We start from the raw sequence: 9,024 nt of genomic DNA on the forward strand, positions 1-9,024 counted from the left end.
AGGCAGTGGTGGCTCATGCCTGTGATCCTACCTACTCAGGAGATTGAGAGCTGAGGGTCTCATTTCAAAGCCAGCATACAAGACCATGAGACTCATTTCCACTTAACCACCAGAAACCAGAGGGGGCCCTGTGGCTCAAAGAGGTAGAATGCTAGCCTTGAGGTAAACAGCTCAGGGACAGCACCTAGGTCCAGAGTTCAAGCCCCATGATCAAAAGAAAAAAAAAAAAACCAGACCAGGAATTTGCCCTAGTGTTAAGAGTGCTTGCCTAGCATGCATGAAGACCCAAGTTTGATTCCTTGGTACCACACACATAGAAAAAGCTGGAAGTAACAGGGCGTGGTGGCTCACACTCGTAACACCCGTAATCCTAGCTACTCAGGAGGCTGAGATCTGAGGATTGAAGTTCAAAGCCAGCCCAGGCACTAAAGACTGTAAGACCCTTATCTCTAATTAATCACTAGAAAAGGGAAGTGGGGCTATAGCTCAAGGGGTAGGGCAGTAGCCTTGAGCTGAAGAGCTCAGGGACAGCGCCCATGCACAGAGTTCAAGCCCCAAGACCCACAAAAAAAAAAAAAGAAAGAAAGAAAAGGAGCATGAGACTTATCTCCAATTAATCATTAAAAAACAGGAAGTGAGGCTGTGGTTCAAGGGGTAGGGCGATAGCCTTGAACTAAAGAGCTCAGGGACAATGCCCAGGCCCAGAGTTCAAGCCCCATGACTGACCAAAAAAAAGGTGGGGGGAATCCGGGTTTAGTGGCATACCTGTAATCCTAGCTACTCAGGAGGCTAAGATCTGAGGATCCTGATTCAAAGCCAGCCCAGGCACTAAAGTCTGTGAGACTCTTACCTCCAATTAACCACCAGAAGTGGCCTTGTGGCTCCAGAGGTAGCAGGGTGGTAGTTTTGAGCTAAAGATGTCAGGGACAACACCCAGGCCTAGAGTTCAAGCCCCAAGACCAACAACAACAACAACAACAAAAAAGCCAAAAGTGGTGCTACAGCTCAAGTGGTAGAGCACTAGGCCTTGAGAAGGCCCAAGGACAGTGCGCTCAGGCCCTGAGTTCAAGCCACATAACTGGCAAAAAAAAAGTCTCATGGATTTTCCTGCCCAGACTGGCTTTGAATCATGATCCTAAAATCCAAGCCTCCTGAGTACCTAGGATTATAGGTATGAGCCACTATGTCCCAGGTGAGATTCTGTAGGACTTTTTGTTTTAGGGGGCTTGTGAACATATGCTGTTCTGTCTTCTGTCTACCCAAGTGTGTGTGAGCAAGAAGTGCAGGCTAGTCTGGGTTTGTCTGGTTCTGTGGTTCCCTGCTCCCCACAGACGGGGTTTCTCCCAGTTGTTAATGTCCTGTACTCCACCCACCCTCCCTAGCACCCCTAGCCTTCCCCTCTTCTGGCCCCAGGAGAAAGTTCCAGAAAAAGCACAGACTCTAAGGCCCAAGAAGCAGGGTTTAAATTGTGTCTGGGCCATTCTGTGTGTGGCTCTTGAGGCTTCACTTTCCCCTGGGTATTACTGTTCTGGTTAGCATTGTCTATTACCTGCCTCTTTTCCAACCACCCAGCAGTCCTTCTCACACGACCAAATTGATGACACCTTTGTTTAAGCCTAAAGTCTGTTTCTTCCCAATTTGCTCAGCACCTAATTGCTAATCACCCTGGATGTTCCTAGGGCAGACTGTAAGCAGGAGGTTCCGGAAGAGCCCTGCTGTGGGTATCCACTGGGGGGCCGGGGGGTTGTTGCAGGCAGAATGCACAGCACCAGGATGAAAATTGCACTTTTTTTTTTTTTTTTGGCCAGTCCTGGGGCTTGAACTCAGGGCTTGGGCACTGTCCTTGGACACATTTTGCTCAAAGCTAGTGCGCTGCCTCTTAAGCCACAGCACAACTTATGGCTTTTTCTGAGTATGTGGTACTGAGAATCGAAGCTAGGGCTTAATGCATGCTAGGTGGGCACTCTACCACTAGGCTATGCTCCTGGCCCCAGGATGGGAAAATTGTAACCAAGAAAGGAAAATAGACTCTTTTTATCTAAAAAAGAAAAATTATTTTCAGTTTGTGTCTCTTTGAAACCCTACAGAATGGAAATAATCTAAAGTAAGAAATTAAACAGAAGATGGCCAGGAATTTGGTAGAGTGCTTGCCTAGCAAGCACCCAGGTTCCATTCCTTGGTACCACATACATAGAAAAAGCTGGAAATGGTGCTGTGGCTCAAGTGGTAGAGCTCTAGCCTTGAGGAAAGCCCAAGGACTGGCAAAAAAAAAAAATTAAACAGAAGAGAAAATCTTACCGTGAATGTGTTTGTGTGTGTGTGTGTGTGTGTGTGTGTGTGTGCACGCGCGTGCGCGTGTGCATACACACACCCTGGGGCTTGAACTCAGGGTCTGGGTGCTGTTTTTTGTTCAAGGCTAGCACTCTACCACTTGAGCACAGCTCCACTTCCAGCTCTTTTTGGTGATTCATTGGTGATAAGAGTTTCAGGGACTTTGCAACTCATTCTGGCTCTGACCTACAATCCTCAGATCTCAGCCTCCTGAGTAGCTAAGATTACCGGCATGAGCCACCAGTACCTGGACTTGATCTAGGTTTTTCTAAGGGCTCTTGGGATCCCCCAGCACCCCTTCCTAGCCACTGTGTGCTCTTCCAGGGGCTCACCGAGCACACACACACACACACACACACACACACACACACACACACACACACACTCATGACCACCCACCTCCAGCCTGGGGCTTTCCCAGGATTCACATGGTAATGAAGGCATCCATCTTCCCTCTGACACACTGCAGGCCCTTCAGATCCTGATCCTGCCACCACATAATGGGTACCACGGCCCCTGGCCCACCACCTGTTGGATTTTCCCAGGGAAGGATGAGAGGAGGCAGGAGGGCAGGAGAGGGGCACCATCCCCCAGCCTCACGTGGTACTGGTTCTAGGGTCTGTCTGCCTGCCCACTGCAGCCCCATCATTAGTCCTCAGCACCTTCAAACTGGAGGTGATGCTGAGATCCCAGTTAGTGGCAGGGAAGGGAGAGGAGGGGAAGTGTGGGGGTGGGGTACAGGACTGCATCTATGGGCCACACAAGTGCGGAGTGGAGGCAGTCAAGATTTCTGGAGTTGGCCAGGAGTTTGGCCTATGTTGGGAGCCAGAGTGGAATCAAACTGTACCTTGACTTGCATCAGACCATGGCTTTATTGTCTTATTGCTTTCTGGCCCTATTCTATGTAAATGACCTGAGAATTACCATATGAATGTAACACCTGGAGGTTCCCGGGGTCTGGAGGAGGGGAGAAGGGGGAGTGGAAAATAAACGCGGCAGTCTCGGCAGTCTTTGCCTGGACTGCGGACGTCCCGGACCCGGTGTGTCTGTCTCTCTTCTTTTTCTTCCTAGTCCTTGTCCCCTATTTCAGGAACCCCAATCTGCGAACCCTGGTTTGCTGCCGGTTGGCCCCGGCAGGCCTAGTGGTCGAATGCTTGTCTACCATGCATGCTACGCAAGCACTGGACCAGTAAGCCACGTTCCAGTATGCTGGGCTCTTGTTCATAGGAGAGGACTGGGATCAGCTGTCCCCACACCCAGCAGTCAGGACCTGAACCATTTCGCCCCCTCTCAGAGCCCATCATCCACACTACCACATTAACTATCACAATTATTATTCATGAAAATCCCTAAAGAAGCCAAGAAAGGAAAGAAAGGGCTGCGTATGTGATTTAGTGCTTGCCTAGCATGCATGAAGCCCTAAGTTTGATTCCTCTGTACCACATAAGCAGAAAAGGGTGGAAGTGGCACTGTGGCTCAACTGGTAGAGTGCTAACCTTGAGCAAAAGAAGCTCAGGGACAGTGCCCAGGCCCTGAGTTCAAGCCCCAGGACTGGGAAAGAAAGGAAGAAAGGAACCTACCCCCAGGACTGGAAAGAAAAGAAAAAGAGAGAGAAAGAGAAAGGAAGGAAAAGAAAGAAAAAAAGAAGCAGGGAAGGGTTATAAGGAGAGACTATACAGAATATACAGAAGCCACTCTTTGTGGGTTTGGACTCAGACACCCTACTTTGAAAGAAAGAGCAAGCAAGCAGTGGCCCACACCTCTAACCCTAACTACTCAGGATGCTGAGATGTGAGGATCGCAATTCAAAGCCAGCCTGGGCACTAAAGTCCATGATACCAATTAGCCACCAGAAAACCACAATTAACCACCAGAAAACTGGAAGTGGCATCGTGGCTCAAGGGGTAGGACAGTAGCCTTGAGCTGAAGAGCTCAGGGACAGCACCTAAGTCCAGAGTTCAAGCCCCACGACTGACAAAATAATAATAATAATAATAATAATAATAATAATAATAATAATAATAATAACAAAAAAGAGAGAGAAAGAGGAAGGAAAAAGAAAAAAATGGAATGTTAGCCATGAGCCCGTGGCTCACGCCTGTAATCCCGCCTGTAATCCTAACTACTCAGGAAGCTGAGATCTAAAGATCTCAGTTCAAAGCCAGCCTGGGGCACTAAAATCTGTGAGATTCTTATCTCCAGTTAACCACCAGAAGACCAGAAATGGTGCTGTGGCTCAAGTGGTAGAGTGCTAGCCTTAAGCTGAAGAACTCAAGGACAATGTCCAGGAGGAGTTCAAGCCCCAGGGCTGACAAAAAAAAAAAGGAAAGGATAAAAGAAAAGAAATTGGAATGTTTTTCAGTTCTATAGCAACTTGTTGGGGGTCTCTGAACCTTTATTTATTTAGCCAGTCCTGGGGCTTGAACTCAGGGCTAAGCATTGTCCTTCGGCTTTTCTCAAGGCTAGCACGCTAGCCACGCTCCCAGCACTATTTATTTATTATTTATTAATTTGTTATTGTTGATGGTGGTCATAGGACTTGAACTCAGGGCCTGGGTACTGTCCCTGAGCTTTTTTTTTGCTGAAGGCTAGCACTCTACCGCTTGAGCCACAGCGCCACTAGTGGCTTTCTGGTGGTTAACAGGGGATAAAAATATCATGAACAGGCCCAGCAATATGGCCTAGTGGTAGAGTGCTTGCCTAGCATTTATGAAGCCCTACATTCGATTCCTTTGTACCACATAAACAGAAAAGGCCAGAAGTGGTGCTGTGGCTCAAGGGTAGTGGACTAGCCTTGAGGAAAAGCTCAAGGACAGTGTTCAGGCCCCGAGTTCAAGCCCCGGGACTGGCCAAAAGAAAAAAGTCTCACAGACTTTCCCGCCCAGGATGGCTTTGAACCATGATCCTCAGATCTCTACCTCCGGAGTAGCTAGGGTTACAGACACACCCACCAAGCACCAGGTTTTCTTTGTTGTTGTTTTGAAAGACAGGCCTCACTTTAGCTCACCAAGGCTGGTCTCCCACTCCCAGGCTCAAAGTATCCTCCAGCCACCTTAGTAGCTGGGAACACAGGCTGCCCTCTACCATGCCCAGCTCGTTTCCTTCCCTCTTCCAGTGGCCCAGTGGCCCTCCTGTAGTTAGTGTAGGTCCTCAAACTATGCTTTTCCCAATGGCTGTCTTATTTCGCATCCCGATGGTGCCTGGCGATTTCCCAGGGCCACAAGGAATTTCACAGTTCAGCTACACTCCTTTCCATGAACAGTGTGCTCGTGTGTGGTTGGCCGCTCCTGTGAAGGCAGCGCCTGCAGTATTTTGCACACCCCTGAGCCCCCAGCAGTGTGTGCGAAGCCGCCCACCCCTTTCCCAAGATATTCCTCAATGGCTTCCACGCCAGGTGGCGGTGATAGAAATGCTGCTGGTGACTGCTAATGGTTATGACCGTGGAGGTGAGGCTAGGGATGGAGGTGTGGTGGTGGAGATGATCATGGCAGGCAGGGGTGGTGGCGGTGGCAGGGGTGGGCTGTGACCCCCTTGGGGTAGGGTCCAAGGCAGCACTCCTGGCACTAATACAGCAGGGGAGGGAAGGCCCCGATGGCCCGGGCAGAGGACTGGGGCCATATCCCTAAGCTGGCACTTCCCAGCAGGTGTGTGAGCGGGTTGCTCGGTGGCCAGGGCCTGGCTAGGCCGGGGGTGCGCGGCTCTCCTCGTCCCCGGGCACCTTGCTGGAGGCCCGGGCGCCGCGGGGCGGGGGGGTGGGGGGCCGACACCGGAAACGGGCCTGGCGTTCCCACTCTGGGAACATCTGGCCGCGAACATCTGCCCTCCGCCTTTGTCCCCAGGACCCCATCTGCCGCGCCCCCGGCGCCGCCCATCTGTGCCCGGCTCCCGAGGGCGGGCCCCGCGGCCGGTTCCCACGGCCGAGCGCGGGAACCCCGCGCCCATCTGGCCCGGGAACGCCCCGAGGTCCCGAGCGTCCCAGGCCATCGGAGGTGCAGACCTCTCCCCGCGGCCGAGCGGGAGCTCCGACCCCAGACCCCCTGCGGTCTGCCGGCCTGCGGGTGTGTCACCGCCGCCGGGGACCAAGGAGCTGCGCCCAGGACCAGCCCGGCACAGGCTGGGCCAGCCGCAGACACGGAGCTGCGTCTTAACACTGCTGAGTGCAGCTCCCGAGACTGGGACTCAGGGCCTGGCCCTCAGCTTGAGGCTGCTGATCTACCACTTGAGCCACACCTCCCCCTCTGGCTTCTCTGTCTCTCTCTTTCTTCATTTATTTATTTAGTTGCCAGTCCTCGGGTCTACACGGAGGGCCTGGGCACTGTCTCTGAAATTTTTGCTCAAGTGGCGCTGTGCCCTTGAGTCACAGCCCCACTTCCAGCTTTTTCTGTGCATGTGGTACCGAGGAATGGAACCCAGGGCTTTGAAGATGCTAGGGCCGGCCATTAGGCCCCATTCCCCAACCCCCTTCCATGTTTCTTTATAGTGCTACAACATATAAATGTATTAGCATGGTTTGTGGAGTTTGTTTTAACTTATACTTTTCTGAAAGTTACTCTGCATTTTCAGAAGCTGGAGAGTTGTGAATGTACCTAGCTGAACACACACCACTGTTCCCATGGAGGTAGACAAGCACTCATTTCTCTGTTCCATGAGCACACAGGAGGACTACAGAAGCAGTGTGTGTTCCAGCTTCACCCGCTGAGTCCTATACACAGGACTGACTCGTAGGCTGCAGCTGTAGTGGATTGACAATCACCAAGGGTTTGAATGGTCGCTTCTTTTTTGGTCTGAGACCAGGACCTGACTCTTCCGCTCATTGGCTAGCACTCAACCAGTGGAGCCACACCTTCGATTCCTGAATAGCCACTTCTAGTAGCAGTCACCACACTAAGTTCACAAGTGACCATACCAGTTCACACACCCACCAGCAGCGACTGATGAGCCAATGGCAGGTTCCTTTTCCCATGTCCTCATCTACATTTTCCATTATCTGACTTTTTTTTTGCCATGTGACAAGCAGTTGTCTCCTGCAGACTACCCAGATATGTAAATGTGGGGGCTCAGGACACCCACCCCAGACAGGCTTCTCCCGCAGGAAGACACCCTTGGCTCTCTTTAGCTGAATGACAGCCCCTTCTGGACCAGCCACAGCATAGCCCTGGGAAGTGGGAGGGCTGATGACATGATTGTCAGCCTCTCACACGGCATGTGGACATCTCTAGACAGCCATCTTCTCGGGGATGCTGATCAGGCTCTGGAGCACGAGGCCCTTTCTACAAACAGGACTGTGGACAGGAGCCAGTGGCTCACACCTGGGATCCTAGCCACTCAGGAGGCTGAGATCCGATGATCCTGCAAAGCAAGATTGGGCAGTTAACCATCTTAAAGACTGGAAATGGAAGTGGGACTCAAGTGGTACAGTACCACCTGTGAACAACAACAACAACAAGCTAAGAGACAACGTTCAGGCATTGAGTTCAAGTCCAAATACCAACACACACAGGAAGAGTATTTGCAGAGAGCTTCCTTACCCATAGTAAGTCTTTTTCTTTATAATCCTACAAAGAGCCTCTTGGGCATCTGTGCCCCTGGTGTGTGGATACAGGAAGCAGCCACTTGGCCAGCAGTATCTATGCCCACTGGGTTATTTCCCCTGAACTAAGGGTGTCACTCACAGCAGGAACCCAGCTCTTTTTCTGCCCTGAGGGCAGTGGGCACTGCTGGCTTGCAGAATGAATGGTAAGCATTGAGCCGGCTCTGTAGTTCTGTAACTGAGTGCGAGAGAATATGAACAGGAGAGGCCTCTGGGTACTGGTGACTCGTGACATCAGAATGCTGACTTTGCCAGGAGTTTTTTGATGATTCTCATGTGACCTCACTCAACCCTCTCTCGGTGGTGGTCCTGCCATCTGTGCCAAGGGACACACAGGAAATCAGGTGACTCCATCCCACTGCTTGTAAATCTTGGAGCCAAATTTGAACCCAAGGCTCTTTGACCCTCAGAGACACACTCCTCTCTGTTGTTTCTCAAGGAAAAAAGATCTCTTTCTTCCATCCTTTCTAGAGGCCTCTTTGTTCTTAAAAGAGAAGAAAGGAAAGGGATCATCGTGAATCACCTCCTGTAAGCTGTGCTCGTGGCCTGAGGTGAGGGTGTAGAAGGAGGTGCCACCCTCCAGAGAGTACTCAATGGGTACTTGGGGTTGGGCTGAGCCGGAAGGATAGGAGTTGGCCCTGGGAACTGGGCGGAGTCTTGAGAGACTGAACCTCAGCTGCTTCCTGATTCTGGCCCCAGGGCAGTATGGGGGTGAGGGTGAGGGAAGCCAGGTATACCTCAGCAGGTGAGTCAACGGAGGGCTAGAGAAGGAGGGTTTTCTTCCACACTGGGACCTCTGACGCTTCCTGTCCATTCCCACTAGGCAAATGAGAAAGTCAACACACACACACACACACACACACACACACACACACACACACACACACAGAGTTGTCTTGTCCTGTCTCCCTGGCATCTTCTCAGTGGTCCAGAAGTGGCCTTGCAGGCCTGGCCAGAGGTCTCGACTGGTTTTCCCTAGGGTGCGGCTGGTCAGCCTTGGGGCATTTGCTCCGAGTGGCATCAGTGTCTGTGACTGCCAGGGTCAGGCCAGCTCCCACACCTCCACCCTGGGCAGGGCCCAGGTCTGCCTGTGTGGGTGTGAG

Source organism: Megascapheus bottae, chromosome 18 (genome assembly GCF_031878675.1).
Source record: "Megascapheus bottae isolate mThoBot1 chromosome 18, mThoBot2.hap1, whole genome shotgun sequence".
Classification (NCBI taxonomy): Eukaryota; Metazoa; Chordata; class Mammalia; order Rodentia; family Geomyidae; genus Megascapheus; species Megascapheus bottae.